Source organism: Sebastes fasciatus, chromosome 17 (assembly GCF_043250625.1).
Source record: "Sebastes fasciatus isolate fSebFas1 chromosome 17, fSebFas1.pri, whole genome shotgun sequence".
Taxonomy (NCBI): Eukaryota; Metazoa; Chordata; class Actinopteri; order Perciformes; family Sebastidae; genus Sebastes; species Sebastes fasciatus.
In genome coordinates this window covers 5,290,978-5,309,612 of record NC_133811.1, presented here as the reverse complement: position 1 = coordinate 5,309,612, position 18,635 = coordinate 5,290,978, and the positions used below count along the sequence as shown (strand labels likewise).

At 42.6% G+C, this 18,635-nt stretch overlaps 1 protein-coding gene across 6 annotated transcripts in view; it reads left to right on the top strand.

Annotated features, from left to right (window-relative positions):
• Positions 1-18,635, top strand: part of ptprua (protein tyrosine phosphatase receptor type Ua) — a 264,979-nt gene that overhangs the window by 107,435 nt on the left and 138,909 nt on the right. The gene's annotated exons all lie outside the window — the stretch shown is intronic.

The window sequence follows — 18,635 nt, the reverse complement described above, 5'->3', positions numbered from 1 at the left end:
AATATACTTTGGAAGAAATGAATATGGTAGGAAAATTACCATCTGTTGAACCTTCCAAGCAATTAAGCATTTTTGATCAAATCAAGGCCTTTTGTTCCACAAAAAAATCTAGCTGGTTGTCACAAAATTTCACACTTCAAAGCACATTCAGGATGATCCAGCTGGGATTGCATCTTTGAGCCGGTCTTCTTCTACTGCTGAGTCGGCTTCTCTATAGCAGTAGCCCGAGTTATCTGCTGTTCTGATCTGAGCCGAGGTTAGTTACAGCATGATAACTAGACCTTTTACCAAAACGTGGTCAGAAAGAATTAGATTTGCTTTTACCTTTAGATCTTTAAGGGCGCTTTCTCAAGCCATAGTCCGATGGGTTAGTCCAAATCAGAGTGAAATTGAGAGTCTGAGTCTGGTTCGGTTTCAAATTAAAACAGACCAAATAAAAATAAATATTTGCTGAGGGGCCTGTACGAAGGAGCAAATTTATCTTTTTCATCTGGAGAGCTGCCACTTCTATGCAGGAAATCACAGACTTTGATATATTGCTGTCCAAGTTTTTTCGCTTCAACTTGGCACTGAACTACTGTGAGCACAAATCCCTTCTCCTCCAGTTTATCTCCAATGACTTTATAAAGGTCACTATTTTTGTGGACTTTATTTAGCATATTCTGTATGTTCTCTTTGGCCCAGATATCAAACAAACATTGGACTTCTGCAGAAGTCCAAGTCAGTCCTCTCCCACTCATGTTAACCTGTCGTTTACCTGTGTCCATCTCGCTTGGAAACAGTCCAATACCACCTCTCTAAGTGGTCTCGGACTTGTTGTTTTGGTCTGCACCAGAGTACGATTACTGCGTTCACAACCGCCCAAAAGAACCGCACCAGATTTCAACTAAATCGGGCTAAATGTTGGCTTGTGAAAGCGCCCTAAGTATCATAACAGTCTCAGCCAGAATTGCCAAAAAGGAAAAGTTCCACAGTTATTACAAAACCAAAACAAATTGGTTCTTCTTGGTTTTGGTTGTAACCAAAGTGTCCCATGCCTGACAGTGAGTGTTTGAGCATCACTCAGTTAGAAGAACAAGACTGAGAGCTGACTGGGGATTGATGGGAGACAAGTTTCTTTGTGACAGCTGACAAAATAATACCACCAAGGAGTCGCCAAAGTCATCATGTTCCAATCTGGACGGGTCAAAAGGTTTTAAGGGTAAATCCATGCTGAATGAAAAGCTGCAGATATTCAGACGGTGACAGCTGATGGGCAACAACTGCTATGACAACACTAATGGGCGAGTGACCAGAAATACCAGGGCGCCAAATACCGATGCTTTGTCACAGCCATCTGCGTTCGATACCGCCGCACAAGACACCCTTCGGCGTGGTGATGAGATGCACCAGACTCTCCGTTAACTATATGTAAACCCATCCGCGGCAACAGTAAACGCTCAGGGAAAGTGCTGTGGTGACGTAGTTTAAAGGGGGACGTGGATGGCTCCAACAAACACAGGGCTTTCATCCAAGAGACCGCTGTTCGTGTCCCGTGTGTTACGTATCACTTTCACGGTACAATCAGCTGATCATTCATGTCCCGTGTTCACAACGTTACGTTTCATTTTCACTTTACAAATGTAGTAATTTGAAGCCCAAACATGTTGTTTTTCCTAAACCTAAGTAAGTAAGTGGTTTCGTTGCCTGAACCCACACTTTTTTGTTTAATTCACAACATTAAGCACGTGTTTACTGCGACTGAAAAGTGATGCCGAGGGGTCTGACAAAGCGAATCTATTGGTAAGAACCATGTCATACTAGCTTGTCGAGAAGGACGCTAACTAACGCTCCAAAGTTAGTCAACTTTTAGCAAGCAAAAACTGTCATGGCCAATTTTAAGGGGACCCTTGACCTCTGAGCTCAACATATGTGAATGAAAACAGCTTCTATGGGTACCCACGAGTCTCCCCTTTACAGACATGTTCAATCGTGTCTCGTCTTCACAACTTTACGTTTCATTTTCATTTTACAAACTTAGTCATTTTAAGTCCAACCATGTTGTTTTTCCTAAACCTAAGTGGTTTTGTTTAATTCACAACATTAAGCATGTGTTTACTGCGACCAGAAAGTGACACCAAAGGGTTCTAGCAAAGCGCCAGTATGTGACAAGTCGGAATGAGAACATGTTGCACACAGTAGGAAGTTTGCTCTCTTCTGATTCAGTGAGAATTTAAAGGGCAAACCGACTTAACAGAGCAATCTACTAAATCCTGGTGTGTTGCTTTAGTTTTCTTATTCCTTCCTCCTCCTCCATTTCCATCTCTGCTGGGCTGCAGCGGCTGTGAATTTGTCTTCCATTAGAATGGAGCGTTCCCCAGGAGTGTCGCCGGCTCGAATCATACGGATGCTATTACATCCCGTAGACATTACATTATTTATCTTCCCAGCTGACACCCATCACCCGTAGTGATTGCTCCGCAGCCCCGCTGACATCCCTGCTGTCACCCCACTGCCGCAGACCATTCTCCTCGTATTAACATCTCCGGATCTCCGGGGGACCCAAACGTGCACTTTTCCCACTTTCGCTCAGTGGTGGAGCCTCCAAACTTCCTACCCCCTACCCCCTGAGGAGGAGGGATTTGTGCAAAGCTGTGGAAGGATTAGAGAAGATCGTTAGAAAGTGTGGCTGAGGTAGTGGGAGAAATAATACTCCCCAATTTGATTTGCTCCTCACTACTCCATCAGTCAGTGAAATAAAACAACAAAAGTCAGAGCTGCTTTTTAATGCGCAATTTGGGGGAAAATGCCAGAAGTCCAAGCACATTAGTTACAGTACTAACGAGGGCTGTCAATCGATTAAAAAAGGTAATCGTGATGCAATCACAAATTAATCGTGCATTTTTTTATCCGTTCAGTAGTACATGAAACAGGTAACCTGAAAAAAATCATGTGCCTCTGTGTCCTCCGGTGCACCTAGCACATCTGCAAGATTTCACAGACCGGAGGAAAACAAACAGTCAGAGCTGATTTGAGGTCTGCTGTCTATGAGAGCCGGCTGTCAATCACTCGCAATCTCCGACCAAACGGTCAAACTAGGCCGCGCTGATCAAACATGAATCAATATTATGTTATGTTAATGCCTATTTTTTGCCTCAAATGTTTTTCAGAATCATCTTGTAGTGCACGGTTTAGCTGTAAAATGAGAAAGTTTGTGACGCCATTGTGAAATCTGGCGAAGGAACGCCAAGTTCCGGTCACATGACCGGAGCACAGCCAATAGGAACGCTCTCTCAGTGAAATGACCTGTGATTGGTCAAAGTCTCCCATCACAGGCTAGATTTTTTTTAAATCCTGAGAACAGAGCCATGAGGAAGAGCAGAAGTCTAGTTTTCTCTCAGAACACTTGAATTACAATATGCTGAAGGGTTATTATGGAATTTTTGCCCAATGATGCCAAAGATATACTGCCTACTGCCACTTTAAAGGAAGATTTGTCAAGTATTTAATACTCTTATCAACATGGGAGTGTACAAATATGCTGCTTTATGCAAAGGTATGTATATATTTATTATTGGAAATCAATTAACAACACAAAACAATGACATTTATTGTCCAGAAACCCTCACAGCTACTGCATTTAGCATAAAAAATATGCTCAAATCATAACATGGCAAACTGCAGCCCAACAGGCAACAACAGCTGTCAGTGTGCTGACAAACTGCATGTTATTGTCATAAAGTTGTCTATAAAGGGAAGACTCGTGGGTACCCATAGAATCCATTTTCATTCACATATGTTGAGGTCAGAGGTCAAGGGGCCCCCTTTGAAAATGGCCATGACAGTTTTTCCTCAACAAATTTTAGTAAGTTTGGAGTGTTATTTAACCTCCTTTGCGACAAGCTGGTATGACATTGGTACCAATGGATTCTTTAGGTTTTTCTAGTTTCATAAGATACCAGTATCTTCACTCTAGCTTTAAAACTGAGCCCGCCAAAAACCACAAGTTGCATTAATGCGTTAAAAAAATTAGTGACGTTAAAACAAATGTGTTATTATCGTGTTAACTTTGACAGCCCTAGTATTAACAGTTACAAACAGCCTGGCCTTGATCCTAAATAAATGCACTTGCAACATAACCACACACACCACCACTCTCTCACACACACACACAAACACAGGTCAAGGGCCAGCGGTGTATTGTTTCCCATCTCTTGTGGTTTTCCTGCACCGTCTCCCTGAGTGTCTTCCAAACCCTCTCTCCTGTCATGGATTAATTGGATTTTTGACCCAGTTCCAGTTTGCTCCCCTCCTTCTTCTTCTTCTCCTCGTGCTCCGCTTGGTCGCTGTCATGAGATTGTGTAAAATGTGTGTGTGTGTGTGTGTGTGTGTGGAGGATTTAGTGTGTCGCTGGCTACCTCGTTTCCAGTCTGTTGGGACCCTTTGTCTCCTCGCCACCCCTCTCGTCATTCTCCCCCCCATAGGAGGGCAACAGCCGGCAAACAAAGCCGGACTCCCTCTTTGAACCCCATCCCCATCCCCACACACACACACACACACACACACACACACACACACACACACACACACACACACACACACACACACACACACACAGAGACGTATTCCCCCTCCTTCCCCTTCTCAATTCCAGCCACTTGCTGCCTTGTCACAACTATAACAGCCACTGCCACGACCACTGCTATTGTTCTCCTGGCATTTTGGGAGCGCGCTAGGGGGCTGTTGGCGTTAAGTTCATCTGTAGTGCACTGCACACAGAGCCAGTAAAGGAGAAGAGACAAGGAATTACCCTGACTGCATGGCTGGAAAACTCGTGTCTCTCTCTTTTATTTGTTGTTCTACCCGTCGCCCTAAATCAAGCCCCCCTGCTCTATGTAATAAAACTGACGAGAAGGCCGTCTCGGGATGCCTCCGCTGCTTCTTCTGTGCCTGATCATGCATTATTGTTGAAACAGGTTTCTTTTTTTGTCTGCAGTCAGTCATTCACTCATTTCACAACAGAGCGCGTGTGGCCCTACGCCGAACTGGTCTTTTTTGCAGGGGTAAAAAATAATGAAAGGAATTGCTGCACCTTTGTGTAGATGCTTCCCTGTGGGGGCTTCATCAGGGTTTTTCATCTCTGCGTTTTGCTTGTAATTACAGACCCGAGGCTGTGCGGGCGGGTGCAGGGTCAGCTTTCGCAGCCTCTTTATGGACGTTTGTCTGCTCCGCCGCCGTGATTTGTAGTCAGTCGGACCACTCCGCTCGCACTGTTAGCGGATCCGAGGATTAAGAGTTCCGCTCATAAATGTCAAATGATAGATCTGAGAACAGCGTGCTTTTTCCCCCTCCAACTTCAGCCGAGATGCTTATTATGCTGATTTATTACTATTGATTTCAATTTCCAAGGCTTTATTTGCTGGAAGCTGTACCATTAAAACTGCAGCCACACAGGATATGAATTAAGATGCCGGGGATTACAAACGCCTTTCAATTGTGTCTGGCAGAGCGATGACTTTTGAATGAGCGTGTGTGTGTGTGTGTGTGTGTGTGTGTGTGTGTGTGTGTGTGTGCGCATCTGTGGAAGCAAATGAACTTGAAGTAACGGCTGCTTTTTGTTTGGCTCGTTTGAATCCCGCAGCCGGAGCCATTGGCTGGTTTTGTGTCTCCTCGCGGCCAATTGGGTTGAAGCGTGGGTGATTTTGAATAGCTCACAAGCCAGGGCATTGTGTGTGGTAGACGTTAAGCCGTTAGTCCGTTGCTCCGGGGCCCCAAAGGGAATTGAAAAGGCCCCTGTGTCGTTAGTTAACGGTCGCCCTTTCACTGACACATTTAAAATTTAAACCACCCATCTTTTTTAAATCCAACAGGGTGCCGTGTGTTTTGTCCTGGGATTAGGAACACATACAGGTTCATTGTTATTTGAAGGGCCTCAGTGAACGTTGCAGGCCAGTGTTAGTGTGCCCCCTACTGCTAGACCGGAGCCCCCAACCATATCTACTCACTGACTCAGGGCCAGTTTAAAAATAAATAAATAAAAAATAATTATTGTCTTAAGTCATTTAATAATTTGAAATGAAGGCACTCTCAAAATGTCTTAAAGGGATAACGGGACTCATATTGGCATCTATGAACTCTCAGCCAGTAAAGATCTTCTACCTCTTATGTCATGAATTTACTTTATCTGTTTAGTTTTGTGCTTATTGTAGAAACAATTAGTGCTATTTCTTATTTTACTGGGTTTGAATTGAAACAAAATTAGGGTTTTATGTTCTTAATTTATTGAGACTAGAAACAAAGCAAGTTTATTTATATAGCACATTTCAGCAACAAGGCAATTCAACATACGCTTTACATAAAACACAGGACATTAAAACACATTATATAAGATAAAAGATACAGTTAGTGACGGCAAACATCATTAAATAAAAACAAACATTCAAAATTAATTGACTAAATAACATGAATAATGAATAAATATATATAAATAATAATTATATATATATATATATATACTAAATCATTTTTCCTCACAAAATGCTCTGGTATACAGTATTTCCACAATAATTGAATTCCCTTGGAAAAAAAAAAATATATATATATATATATGCAGATAAATGTACAGTATAATGCTGAAGTTGTGAAATAATCATATACATTTTTAATACGTCTAAGATGTAGCGATGATGCAAGTTGTTACCAATGAGCAAAATCTCGCCCTGTTTGTTTAGATTGAAGATATCTTTGAAAAAATTATATTTAGAATTTCAATGCTTTACTAAAATATGAAACACCTGCAGTAATAAATGTGAAGGTACAAGGTAAAAATAATATTTAAATTCAGCATGGAGTTGATGAATCCCATTGATGTGACGCTTTCTTCACATCCGTCTCATTTATTTATTTCATTCTGAACTCTTTGGGTCTCTGTATTAACACTGATCTCCAGGCTTTTTCAAGGGAATTAAATTCTTGGGGGAAATACTGTATACCAGAGCATTTTGTGAAGTAAAAGGGATTTTGTATTTTGCACAAACTCCCAGCCGTCAGCACCTTCAAAACTGGAAACTATTTGTATCTGTGCTCAACTCCAAAACCCTGTATCAGGCAAACACCAAGTGTTACTGTCAAACTCTCTTCTGCTGCTGCTGCTATTGTTTCAGATTCCTCTTCCAGCATTTCAGCATTTTCTTGCCCACGCTAACCCTGGCTGACAATATGTTCCCGGGGTCAGGGCTTTCGTGGCTGGGTTAAGGAAGGGACAGGTGCAGGAAAAAAGAAGTGCTGGTCTCTGCAGCTTGAAGGTGATCTGGACCAGATGGTCGCCTCTCTCCTCCAGATGCACTTTACCTTTCCATATCCGCCACTGGCTCACAGTAGGACTGTAACGGATAGGGCCTTATCGCAGCCACTCTGTGTGTGTGTGTGTGTGTGTTAGAGGAGTAGGTAGGAGTGGGACCTGCATTGGGCCTTCATCCAGCCTGGCAGATCCAATACTTCCCCCCCTTCCTCCTCCTCCTCCTCCTCTTCCACACAGATGCTGCAGCTCTGCACTGCACCAACTGATGAGAATCAGATTTTAGGATATTGGCCTCAAACTTCCGAACCCACTTCTCACGGCCCCTATCAGCGAAGGGGGCAAATACAGCCAAGAAACGGGCTTATCTTGAGAGGAGATGGGTTTGGAGGGGGGAGGGATGGAAGACTTTGTTTGTCTTTGCCAAGCAGCACAGAAGCCGGAGGGACTCAGGACGGCTGCTCTCCGCAAGACCCGCTTTTATCGATTAACCTCGTCCTCCTCTCACCTCGGGTTACTCCACCTGAGTACCTGTTCTCCTGTTGCATTGCGTAATGCGCCTCGCACTAACAGGATGTTGCAAGTCTCCTCTTTCCTCCCTTCACCTCTTTTGTAAGCCTGAGAGATTTCAGGGTCCCGGCTGCGATGGAGGCTGTTATATTACGAGCCATTTCTCTTTGCAGGCGTGGACACACACCCATTAGGAGTTGTCAAGAAAATGATAATGTCTGTCTGAAGTAGAGACATTATTTCTTGAGGATATGTTTTTTTTTCTCTCACCCTGAAGGACCCTCAGTCCCATCCATTAATTGTTATCAAGAAAAGCAGTCATGTAGCATTTCAAGGCAGAAATAATGTATTTTTTTACTTTTAGTTTTGGGTTTTTTTTCTCATTAAAGGACAGTTTGGTTGTTAGAGACACACTGTGTTTGCTGTGTCCATCACTGATGGTGAATCCTAAGCAAAACACTCAACAATCTATTAGGGCTAACCCCTCTAATTGGTCGACTAATTTGGTCTTAGTCGATTAAGATTTCTTAAATCGATTAGACGTTTTTTATGCTGTATGACTTATTTCCAAGAAACTTATGAGCACATATCTGGTAAACTCAACATTTAAAGTAGTTCTTTTGTGTGATTCTTTGTGGAAAAACTCAGTTTTAAAGATTGATTGATTAAATCAGCTAATTGATTAGTTGATAAAATCATATGAGCGTTAGTCGACTGAGAATTTCTTTGGTCAAGGACAGCCCTGCAATCTATGTATTGTGTTATTAATGACACGTCTCGCTAACAAGTATCAATAAATTGTATTTTAAGTGAGACAGAAAATCACGCCTTCTTTTGCACGGATTAAAAACAAAAAAAAATATTACTTAAATAGGTCTGGAGGGAAAAATGTTTTGCGTAATTATATTTTTAAATAAAAGTAATAACAGTTCTTTACTTACACAACAAAGTTCAATTTTAATGAAAATGCCTAATCAGTCAAAAGCACATAATACAAACGCCTACACAGTGGTGGAAAATAACATTTATTAGTACTTTACATTATTATTATTATACATGATTGTACTTATTACAGAGCCCTTTCAAGCATCATGCATGCTGATCGATGTACTCCTAGATCTCTAAAGGTCCTTATACATCATTCCCTTCAGGGGACGAGCTCCCTGCTGCTGTACCTGTTGGTCCAGGATGTCCCTGCTTGAGCCCTGGTCCTCTACAACAGTTGTCTCAACCTGGGGTCAACGGCCCCCTCCCTCAAGGGGGCGCCAAAGATCCCAGGGGGTGCATCAGGATTTGTCTGCTCTGGGGTTATCAAAATTAGATTTACACATATACTGTACTAAAATCATAATAACACACTAATTTATACAAAAGTCTGTATATAAAATGTGTGTGTGGAGCGCCGCTATAGATGTTAGAGCAGGCGTCCCATGTACCAGGGCTGAATCCTTACCGCAGCGGGTCAGGGTTCGAATCCGACCTGTGGTCCTTTGCTGTCAACCCCTTTCTATCTCCCCCTTTCATTATTAACTGTCTCTTACTATCATTAAAAGCATTGAAAAGCCCAAAAAAATGATCTTTAAAAAAAAATTAACAACATGTTTTTTATCAAACTTAATAATCTGCTTCAATCCATATTTGTTGGCGTTTTGCCTTTCAAAAACCACATTTTCACTGTAGGGAAAAAACTGTTGGCTCTCCTACAAGGGAGGCACATACCTGTATTAACAGTGCGGTCTAACCCAAGAATTACATTTATATAACCACAAAATAGAAACGATTTCGGCTCTAATACCGAATGTAGTAGGCTAAATTACTTGGCACTCGGCGCTCCATCAAGACGTCATCATCACTTTATTTAGTTTACAAAACTGATGAGCTATAATCAGTAAAGAAAGTTGATTAAGTACAAAAAGACAAACTCATTAGATCCGATGCATCACTTTATTCAAAATGAGGATTTTCAGTTTTTTTAGGGTGATGGCGTCATAAAATATGAAAATGTTTTCTTAGATCAAATTATGGGGTGCTTCAAGGTAAAAAAAAGGTTGAGAACCAACGGCTCTACAACGAGAGAGAGAGAGCAGAGGAAAGTAGCAGGGCCTGGGAAATGACATGCTCTGTTTACTAAATGACCGGAGAAACCTAGAAGAAATAGGGCAGGGAGAGCGAGGAATACTGGCATGAAGAGCAGCAAGAGCACCAGCTCCCCAAAAGGCCTCCGGGATGGTGAGATGAAACAAACAGTAGATCACAGGAGTTAGATGAAGAGGCTGAGGGCGGGTGGTATATATCAAGATGCAGCAGCAGAAGGGCGGGGAGCTGGTAGTGGTATGAGGGGGATAGTCAGCCCACACTTTGTCGCTGAGCGGCTGCTAATGCATTATTGATTTCTGCCACTGAGAAGATACCCACCCCCCCGCTCGCCCTGCATCCTGCGTCCACTTCCATCCACTCCTGTCTGTCAGCTGGCCTGGACTCTGACTGACAGTGTTTAGGGTTGAGGTTAGGATCAGGATTAGATTTGTTTTTTGGGGAAGCCTGAATCCACGCTGCGAGCGACGGCGAGAAGTCCATCTTTTATTACTAAGCATTGCTTCTAGGGAGGCTCTGCTGAAGTGAGGGCGGTCAGTGGGAAAAGTTGGCCACAGCTAAACTTTGGCAACCAATCAAGTTCCTCTTGCTGCTTTTTTCTCCCGCTGAAGCAATGCAATGATTGTGTTTTACAAGCAATAACAAGGCCTGGCAAGGACAAAATCAACAAAATGTTGACTATACTGCCATTCATATTTCCTTTTCTCTATACACATTTTACTTGAAGCTGTGAGGATAATTGCCTTGAAAACAGCACTTTTCTTATTTTATGTGAAAGAAAATTGGTATACCTACTGTATGTCTGTGAAACATTTTCTCCACCAAAGGCTGTTCAGTTTCAGTTTATTCTAGAGCGCCACCACCTTTCCGGGCTATTGTAATACCTTTTTTTATGAGCCATCAGCTGAGTGCTTCCCCCGTCGTGACTTTAACAATGGCTGCTCAAATAAAGGCCATATGTCGTGGTCAGAAAAAAACGGTGAAACAGGTTTGTAGTATCCCAGCCCGTTCTCATTTCCAGGGCTTCAAATACGGCCGCACAAGGCACCCTTTAGTGCCGGTATCAAACTTTCCATTAACTACAATGTGAACCCATCCACATCATTATGATACACTCGGGGAAAGTGCTGTGGTGACGTAGTTTAAAAAGTGAAAGAGACGCACAGGGTGGGAGGGGAGGTGGATGGGTCCAACAAACCCAGGACTTTCATCCAGTAGACCTCTGTTTGTGTCCCGTGCCTTAAGTTTCACTTTCACGTTACAAACAGCTGTTGGTGTCCCGTGTTCACGTTTCATTTTCACTTTACAAACGTTATTTTAAGCTCAACCATGTTTTTTTCCCCTAAACCGAACAAAGTGTTTTTGTTGCCTAAACCTAAACAAGAGTTTTTGTTTGAATTCACAACGTTAACCACGGGTTTACTGCGACCGTAAAGTGATGAAGCATCAGTATTTGACAAGTTGGGATGAGAGTATCCATGTTCTTACAGCTCAGAAGTAATTTAGACAGCAAATATAACCCAAGTTGTGACAAATTGTGTTTTCTATTCTACGAATTAAATTGAAACTTCTTGAAGGCAAACCACAGTAATTATTATAACAAATTGGGTTTTTAGTGGGCATCAATTCTATCTGTTTTAATAACAGATCTCTGATTTCTGAAACATTTCTTAAAATAAGTCCAGATCATTTGTATAAAGTTTTTGGGAAAGCTGTAGGAAGCTCTGTAGGAGCTATAACATTAGGAGGTAACGTTATAGCTGTGAACGTACTGTTTGTTGGCGAAAACATGCTTCAACTCCTAAAGACCCAAGCCAAGTCCCTGTGTCTTGGTTGCCACCTGCTGATTTAAGTGAAAGTTAAAGTAGAGGGAGTTCAAATTAGCAACAACTTAGCCCCAGACTCACTTTTAAAGTTGCTAATTTCAATATCCAGAGCATTAATATAGCAGCAAACGACTATTGTCTATGTAAAGATATAGAGGAGTAATGTCTACCTGAACAGAGAATGAAGTCTCTCTTCCTCTGTGTGTGTTGTAATCAAAGCTTCTCTGTGCTTTGTTGACATAGCCGGGCCGGGGGCATGTGCTTTTAGTGCATGTTCGTGCATGTGAGCGTGCCCCACCAACGGCGCCGTCGCGAAAGCATAGCCCCCACCCTCAGGCTCCCCCTCAGGTTAACACTGTTAGCTCTGTCAGCACTTTCGCAGTTGTTTGCAGTGTTTAGCGTTGTTAGCACCGTTAGCTATAAGGCGCTGGCAAGCCATCACCATGTTGAGAGCCGTTGAGAGGCAATAGAAATACATGTATATTGTGTTTATTAAATTTTTTACAGTTAGAAAGTGAGGAACATCTGATGAAAATAAAACATGTTTTCAAAGTCGTCGTTAGAACCGTAATGGTTTATTAAGTACTCGGTATCGGCAAGTGCCCAAATGTAAGTACTGGTATCGGTGCATCCCTAGACCAGACAGTAGCTCAGGTGTTACCGCTACATGAGGTGCAGCATTTGCACAGACGATGACATTGTTGGCACATATCGCTCGGTGTGCGGTGCCAATCGCTGCATCTCGGAAGCGTCCGTGTGACAACACAGCAACGACTCTGTCGTTGTCAGCGGTCTCCAGGTTGTCTGCTGGGCTCTTGAGTCTCACCTGGGGAATTCATTAGCTCGAGTTGTCAGCTGCAGTCAAACTCGCATTGTTTGCGGGGCGTTTAGGCTCTGTCAGTGTCGCATTCATGACCAGCTGCTGTTGGTTTGCAGATTTCCCATTTGCACGGTGTAAGCACTGTGTCACTTTGTAAATGGCAAAATCTGCATTGCCTTTTGGCTCCAGTAAACAAGCGCCGGCCCCAGTGTCCCTGCCAGCCGAGCAGATCACACACTACAGCCAGAAATACAGAGAGGAGCAAACAGCGAGACCAATCTGTGCCCTCCCAATCATCTAATGCTCGCCGTACTTCACTTCTCTTGTACGTGCAATATCATCTGAGGTCACCACGGCTCCGGGTTGCAATATCAGAAAAAAAAGGAAAAGAATAAAAGACAGAAAGCAAATGAAGATCTGAAAGACCAAATTCAGAGACCAAATTGAAAATCTTGGATGACCTTCTCCAGATGCCCTGGAGGAGGGGGGTCGAGGAAAATAGTCGAGCTCACTCTCACCCATCACACAATCTGGATGAACATCGCCAGAAAGCAGACTGTTATTCACGGAGAGTGCAGGTGGAGGCGGTGGTGGGAGGTGGAAAATGTTAGATAAAAATTTGATTAAAATGCATCAGGTTTTTCTTGGCCTTTTCCAAGGAAAGATGGTGTTGTCATTGTGTAGAAAAGGGCCGCCTGAGTTATACAAAGCGTTATTGATGGCAGCGGGGGGAAAGCTAACGAAAAATGACGGCGACAAACATAAAGATAAAAGCTCTCGCTATCTCTCCCTCTTTTTCTCGCTGCACTTCCTCGCCCCTCCCTCTCCACGTTCGGCTCCTCGCCGTTTTTCTCTTAGTGTAAGTGTGATAAAAGCCGGCAGACCTATGACTCAGGTTCCCACCCCACATCCTGATATGAATTCAGGGAGCTGAGGCCGTCCCCTAATCTCTTAATGCATGTTCCCTCGCCCTTGGCAGGGTCATGGAGAAATAGATGGGGCCTTATCAGCTTTTATGGATTTATGGAGAATTTCTCAGCATTGGGTGTTTTTTCTTTTTTTTTTTACTACACCAACCTGTGTGTGTGTGTGTGCGTTTACAGTAGACGTCTCTGTGTATGTGTGTGTGTGTGTGTGTGTGTGTGTGTGTGTGTGTGTGTGTCCTCAAGGAAGGTTATCACAGCCGGTAATATCTTCATGAATTTGATCAAGTTTCTAATTACTGCATCAATCATGTTGACTTACTCCATCAAGCTAGAATGAAAAGAGACGCTGGGCCTGTTTTGACAAATTTATGCGTGTGCTCACCTTCAGCAGACGATCTCTCTGCTCTCACACCCAATACTTTATCAAAAGAAAAAATATAATGTATGTACTTAAATTAATTCAGTTTCATGTAAAAACCCAAGTAAAGGCCTTTACACACCCCTTCGATTAATTTGCACGTCAATATATTTTTCCAAACTGCTTTTTTTTGTCATGAATACTTTCACACAGAACTAGAATATTACGTGGCGAAAAAGCAACGGAATTGTTTTCACAACAAGGTACATTTTTCTGCGCTTTTGCACCACGAGTCAGGGCATCAACCAATCACGTTGTGCAGAACGAGATGAGTTGCGCCTATATTTATGAAACAACACCACGGAGGCTCCGTAGTCTGAACCAAGATTGCAAACATTATTACTCCTTTCAATTTTGACAAAGGCAGCGCAGACCAGATCCACTCCTTCCGTTCTTACCTTTCACAATAAAAGCCCTAACCTAGGGCTGTCAATCGATAAAAAAATATGTATGTGCACACGATTGTCCATAGTTAATCACAATTAATCGCTAATAAAGCTGAAATAGGCGAGATTGGAGCAAATATGATTAAAAAAAGTTATTTTTATAAAACGGTCGCAATATCGTGACAGTAGTACATGAAACAGGTAACCTGAAAAAAAGTCATGTGTCCTCCCGTGCTCTTTACGGCATCTGCAAGATTTCACAGACCGGAGGAAAACAAGCAGTAAGAGCTGATCTGAGGTCTGCTGTCCAGCTGCTGTCTATGAGAGCCGGCTGTCAATTACTCGCGAACTCCGACCAAACGGTCAAACTAGGCAGCGCTGATTAAATATGAATCAATATTATGTTACGTTAATGTCTATTAACTCTCCTCAGATGTTTTCAGAATCATCTTGTAGTGCACAGTTTAGCTGTAAAATGATGAAGTTTGTAACGCGGCCGCCATTGTGAAATCTGGTGAAGGAACGCCAAGTACCGCTCACATGACCGGCGCACAGCCAATAGGAACGCTATCTCTCAATGAAATGACCTGTGATTGGTCAAAGTCTCCAGTCACGGGCTAGATTTTCTAAAGCCTGAAAACAGAGCCAGGAGGAGGAGCAGAAGTCTAGTTATCTCTCAGAACACTTGAATTACAATATGCTGAAAGGTTATTATGGGATTTTTCCACAATGATACCAAAAATATACTGCCTACTGCCACTTTCATGACATTTTTTATCCGTTCAAAATGTAACTTTAAGGGATATTTGTCAAGTATTTTTATTATTTTTTTATTACTGAAAATCAATTAAAAACACAAAACAATGACAAATATTGTCCAGAAACCCTCACAGGTACTGCATTTAGCATAAAAATATGCTCAAATCATAACATGGCAAACTGCAGCCCAACAGGCAACAACAGCTGTCAGTGTGTCAGTGTGCTGACTTGACTATGACTTGCCCCCAAACTGCATGTGATCATCATAAAGTGGGCATGTCTGTAAAGGGGAGACTCATGGGTATCCATAGAACCCATTTTCATTCACATATCTGGAGGTCAGAGGTCAAGGGACCCCTCTGAAAATGGCCAGTGCAGTGGGTAGAGTGGAGAAGGTTGGCGGTTCTATCTCTGGCTCCTATAATGTCTGCGTGTCGAAGTGTCCTTGGGCGAGACTTTGAACCCCAAGTTTCTCCCCGGGCGCTTTACAGCAGCTCACTGCTCCTAAATGCTTCTAAAGGATGGGTTAATGCAGAGGTCAAATTTCATGTATGTATATGACAAATCTAATAAAGGTTAAGTTTAAGGTATATCTGTACCTGCAGCCTCATGAGGTTGTCGTTGCTGATGTCAGTGTGACATCACAGCGAGTCAGAGATAAATCTAACCGGCGTGCGTTGTGTGGAGATGGACGGTGATCGATTCTGAGGAGGCTCGACTCGTCTCAAATAAGCTTACATCACATTTACAAGATAAAGACGCCTCTTCATCGGGCCTTTAAATCTCCTTCTAGACAACACAGTTCACTGGCTTGTTCTTCACTCTTACTGCAGCTGACTCAAACAAAGACTGGAGCTCACAATAACAAAGACACTGTAGAAGGCTGTGTCCATATTTGGTTTAGCCGAGTTGCTTAAAGATAGTTGAATATCCTGAGAAAACCAGCATTACTGTAGCTGAAGAGATGTGTCTTCACCGTCTCCCCCCTCATTCTTCCCCAGTGCAATCCTGTCATAAGAACAGTTGGAGACTTGCCCGCCAACAATGAGGGGGTCCAGCTCTCGTAGCTGAAGAAAAAGCAATTTAGCCACAGAGCGCCCCCGAGAACTCGCACATCAAAGCAGCAGCGGTGGCGAGGCGGCGGGGGAGTGGGGGAGATGGTGGGGGCTTAGCCAGAGCCTGCCCGGCTTCGCCTGCGAGCAGGTGAGGGAGAGAAAAAATATCAGCGTTGTCCAAGAATACAGCGAGATCTCAAAGGACAGCAGCTGCTTGTTATCACAGGATATTTCTGGCAGTTTGACGTCTCGTCCGTGCTTTTGGGGCAGCGGGGATGGAGCCGAGGGAAGCGGCGGACAGTGGTCAGGGAGGGTGGCTTTGTGACATGCATTTCAAAGCTCTTTATGTACAGGTTGTCCGTGGATCTGACCCGCATTTTGACCTGTTTCTTTGCTTTTCTTTTGTTTCTTTTCCCTCTGTTTATCTGACCGAGCCAGTAAGGCAAACTGCAGGCTTCACATTAAACCAGACTCCTGGTGACTTTTTGGCTTTTTAATACCAAATGATGCAACTTTATCACAGCTGAGACATTTACTTGAAATGACTTGATAACACAAACTACACTTGCCTAAATATTAAGGGTGGGGAAAAAATCAGTACATCATAGTATAACATAATATTTTGTGTGGCAATATTGTATCGATAACTGGACGTCAAATATCGATCTTTTATTATATAAACTATTAACCTCTTAAAGCTGAAGTAGGTGAGATTGGAGCAAATATGATTAAAAAAAGTTATTTTTATAAAGCGGTCGCAATATCGTGACAGTAGTACATGAGACAGGTAACCTGATAAAAATCATGTGTCCTCCGGTGCTCCTAACGGCATCTGCAAGATTTCACAGACCGGAGGAAAACAAACAGTAAGAGCTGATCTGAGGGAGCCGGCTGTCTCGCGAACTCCGACCAAACGGTCAAACTAGGCAGCGCTGATCAAATATGAATCAATATTATGTTACGTTAATGCTTATTTTCTCTCCTCAGATGTCTTCAGAATCATCTTGTAGTGTACGGTTTAGCTGTAAAATGAGAACGTTTGTGACGCCGCCGCCATTGTGAAATCTGGTGAAGGAATGCCAAGTTCCGGTCACATGACCAGAACACAGCCAATAGGAACGCTCTCTCAATGAACAAAAGGAGCAGAAGTCTAGTTATCTCTCAGAACACTTGAATTACAATATGCTGAAAGGTTATTATGGAATTTTTGCCCAATGATGCCAAAAATATACTGCCTACTGCCACTTTAACCAGGGTTTACGCTGGTTACGACTTTTTCTTTTTACTTACAATATAGCTGTTAATATTCCAGAATTCCGGCCATATAGCTTTTTAAATAGCCAATAACCTACATTTGACATAACTTGAAAATAAGTTAAATTAAGAAGCGGTCTGAAACATAGAATAAAAGGCTGGTCGGTCCGATTTCCACGTTTGTCAAATTCAAAATAGTGTTGTGTGGCTCGTGGGGCTGTAGCCGACCGAATAGTTTGAAGCGTCATTCATAATGTTGCCATTCAAATTATTATTAATACCTTACCGAAACATTGCGTGCAGTCCACCTTCTCTTCCTCTCTCTGTTGCTCTCAAGCACGCGCTCACACACACACACACACAGCGAGCGCGGCGCTGCTCTCCTCGTCTCTGTAATTGTCTCAGTCCGAAGTCCAGAAGTCAAAATGTATGGAAGAAACATAGATGTGGTCATTATTTATATCATCATTATAGTTTCACATTGACACAGTCAGCTGGTTGTGTAAGAGAAGAGCAGACAGCCAGCGGACCATGAGGAGCTATTCGCTGAATTTGACAAAAAGTATATTAGAAACACAGTGGAGGCAAAACCAAACTTTTGTATGATATAAGTTTATATTTAAATTGTCTTGGCAAAATTTCTTACAATATTAGGCATTTAATATGCTATTAATTCATTCATTCATTTATTTGGCATATTTCCATATTAATTTGATCATTAAATCTGCCGGACAATTACTTGTGATACCGGCATATCCCGGCTAACGTAAACCCTGCTGTTACCAATCTGATGGCCCAGCGGTGGCCCCCGCCAACTATTCTGTCTTTCAGAGGTTGTAGCGGGCTCAGTTTTAGAACTAGAGTGAAGATACTGGTGTCATATGAAGCTATAAAGAATTCATTGGTACCATGTAGTTAAATCTTTAAGTTTAAGCCACCTGGACTATTGCTCACCTGTATGGTCTTCTGCATCAAAAGGTGTACTGCGGAAACTACAAATTGTCCAAAGCAGAGCTGCAAGACTAGTCTTATACACTGCCCCATAAAAACGAACACAGACAGCATGCATCATAAACTATCATGGTTACCAGTAGAGAAAAGACTCAGTACAGTGACATTCTTTAGTAACAGCATTTATTCCACTAAACCAGAGTTTTTATACAGTCAAATTACCAAATGCAGGGACGTTCACAGTCATTTCACTAGAACAGCGGGTGATGGCCAAGTCATTAATCTAATGCCTTAAAAAGACAGTCATTTATCGTGCCATCAATCTCTGGAATAGCTGCCCTCTCTACATCCGTCAATCCT